Raw genomic sequence first — 3,686 nt, forward strand, 5'->3', positions numbered from 1 at the left:
AGGGAGAGAGGAGGAAAGGAGAGAGGGAAGGAGGGAGGAGGGAAGGAATTAGGGAGAGAGGAGGAAAGGAGGGAAGGAAGGGGGGAGGGAGGAGGGAGAGAGGAGAGAAGAATCTTTAATTGTCACACAGCACACCACACTACAACACATGCAAACACATGCACATGCTTGGATGGTGGCCGGTGAAATGAGGCCTCTGCATTTAACCCATCCTTGGCTTGTCCTTCCTCCGGGAGCAGTGGGCAGCAGGGAAGGAAGGAGGGACAAAACTAGGGAAAAAGCGAGGGAGGGAGATAAAGAATGAGAGACCGATGGGGACATCACTGAGGAGAGATGAAGAAATGACAGAAACAGGATGATCAATCACACATCTGCACCCCCCCCCTCTCTCTCACTCTCTCTCTCTCTCTCTCCACTTCTCTTTCTTTCTCTCTCTCTCTCTATTCCCTACCCCATCTCTCCCTCACCCCCCCTCTCTCCCCATCTCCCCCTCTCTCTCTCCTACTCTTCCCTCTCTCTCTCCCCCCGTCTCTCACCCTCTCCCTCCATTTTGTCTGCTTTCTCTCCGTCATTGATCTAGACCAGGGGTGTCAAACTCTTTTTCACCGAGGGCCACATCAGCATAATGGTTGTCCTCAAAGGGCCAAATGTAACTTTGAGGCAGTATAAATGTAGCTAAATGTAATGTCAAATAAATGCAACTACTCCTTAATGTTAAATAACTCTGGATTTTTATTATTCAACTTACAAATATTACATATATATTTGCATAAATGTAAAAATAAATGTTTGCTTGTTGCTCAGTTATAACATAAATCCTTTTAATTTGTCAGCTTATGAAAACCACATTACTCCATCAGTCAACGATCAAACTATCCAAGTGAATAAGGATAAATAACAAGTTATGACATTAACTTTGTTCAAAACTTTTTTGCATAGTTGAGAGGGGCAGAATAACAGTCCAACCAACAATTGTGAGCTGCTAAGAACATGTGTGACAGGTGTAGCATTTTACATAAACAAATGGCTGCACACAGCCTTGCAAGGGGATACATCCAACTAATGAGAGATGGTTTGATTACAGTGAACATTTGTCTGCATAAACACATAAACCTGCAAACACTAAATACATTGCTACACATATAACGTAGTATATGTAATAAAGTCAAAATAACAACACAAGGGTTGTCTCAGTTCACAACTATATTGGTCAAGTTTTTAAGTTGACGTTGGTGAGCAGATGCTGCCTGTCCTTTAACACACCACATGAATCCCCTCTCCACCATCCTCATCCATTGATCATGTTCTGAAAATACCAAACACAAAGCAAAATGCAAGCACAATCATTAAATTGCACGCAGTTTAACTATTCTTGTTATTGGTTGAAATACATTTTATTATATTTTAATAAGGTTTTTAAAAATGCTTACCTATGCGTTTTCTGACCAGATGTCTGACACCTTTTTTTCCATGGCCAGTGTGTCAATGTCTGGTTTTTGGTCTTGAGCTGAGGCAATCCGTAGAACAGCATTGACGTTGTCAGAGGTGATGCGTGATCTGTGCTTGGTCTTGCTTAGATTCATGATTGAAAACATCTGCTCGCACAGATAGGTGCTCCCAAACATAGTCAGAACACGGGCAGCATGAAGTTGAAGCTGTGGCATCAAACCAGGGGGCAGTTGACGTGAAAAGTCCTGGATTGCAGCATCCTGGAACTTTGCTCTCAGGCCACTATCGCTTTGAAGCTCTATTAACTCCATCTGAAGATGTTGGGGTGCAGTGCAGACGTCGGTGGTGAAAGGATTGGCAAAGATGGCAAAGCCTGAGTGCTGTGCTCTAAAGTCAGAGAAGCGCCGATCAAACCCATTCATTAACCGGTTCAGTTTGGTAGCTAGCCGAGTACATGAAAAAGTACCAGGAAATGCGGCTGAGAGGCTCTGACAAACAGGAAAGTGGGCAAGATTGTCACTTTCACTTGGTACATCTGCGTGATGACTTGTTTGCGTCCCTGCAGCTTCTGATTCAGTTGGGCGAGATGCTCAATTATGTCACACAACATAGCAAAGTCACACAGCCAGTTTGGATAGGACGGTTCAGACAAGGGTTTTCCTTTACTCTGCATGAAAAGAACAATATCGTCCCTAAGCTCGAAAAAATTGTTTGAGGACTTTGCTCCTACTCAGCCACTGTCTCTATGGTATGGCACGTCGCCGTGCTCCGAGCCCATCTCCTGCAAGAACAGCGGGAACTGACAATGATTTGGGCCACGCGCCCGAATAAAGTTCACTGTTTTCATGACTGTGGTCACTATATCATTCATCCCCAGCACCTTCCCACACAAAGCTTCTTGATGGATGATGCAATGATATGTTATCAGAGGCATGTGACAGTTACTTTTTTGCATTTTCTCCTTCATTCGTTCAACAAAGCCCGCTTTTCCTCCACACATTGCAGGTGCACCGTCTGTAGTTAATCCCACCAACTTTTCCCAGGGCAATGCATTTTTACTTAGGGACTTCTCCACCCTCTCCACCATCAAAAATGTCCCGTCCTGTTTTGGTCCCATGCATGGCAGCTACATACAACAGCTCCTCGGTGACAGAAAGGTCCGACTCGAGGCCTCTAATAAAAATGGATCGCCGCGCTGTATCCGTGTTGTCTGTGCTTTCATCAAGAGCTAATGAAAAAGCTATGTAGCTGCGTGTCTCTTCGGCCAGCTGTGTTGCCAGGTTTCCTGCTAGTTCCTTAACTCGGTTCATGATGGTGTTTCTTGATAAACTGACATTTTTAAAAGTCTGTATCTGGTCGGGACACACCTCCTCACAGACCTTCAGCATGCACTGCTTCAAAAATGCACCCTCTGAAAAGGACTTTGCAGCGCGGGCAATTTCGTCAGCCACAATAAAGCTAGCTTTCACTGCCGCATTGTTTTTGGTTGTGGCTCTCTTGAACACATCCTGCTGCAATCGCAATTTGCCTTTCAATTATTGCGCCATTTGTTGTTTTTCTTGAAGGCTCACTTTGGCATACTTAGCTCCATGTTTGGTGTCAAAATGCTGACGTAGATTGTACTCTTTGACAACCGCCACTGCCTCATAACACAAAAGACATACCGGTTTTTCTCCTTGAAGCACAAACATATTCCGCCTTCCCATCTTTCTTGAAACAGCCTTCCATCTGCATCATTTTTTCTCTTCCTGGAGATTTTGGGATCATTGTTTGTATTTCTTAATTCGGAAAATGGCACTGATGTGGAAACACTGCAATCTAGTGGTGGGATGCCGTCACTTCACGGGTAACATGATCGGCATGATCGGCATTATAAGATAATCAGACCCTTTAAGCTCTCGCGGGCCACATAAAATGACGTGGCGGGCCACATTTGGCCCGCGGGCCTTGAGTTTGACACATATGATCTAGACATTCAGCTAATCTGTTTTCCCGCCAAAACCGGACGACCGTCAGACAAAAGATGGGGCTGAATCTGCCCAGCGACACTGCAACCAATCACAGTGACAGAATCACTGTGTGCGATGGAACCGTGCAATATTGCAACGTTTGTTTCGAGGGTGTTGGTGTTGACACTGTGAGGGTGTTGGTGTTGACACTGTGACAGTGTTGACACTGTGAAAGAGTGGGTGTTGACACTGTGACGGTGTGGACACTGTTATGTGTTAGTGTTAACA

The sequence above is a fragment of the Zeus faber genome (genome assembly GCF_960531495.2).
Source record: "Zeus faber genome assembly, chromosome: 9".
NCBI lineage: Eukaryota > Metazoa > Chordata > Actinopteri > Zeiformes > Zeidae > Zeus > Zeus faber.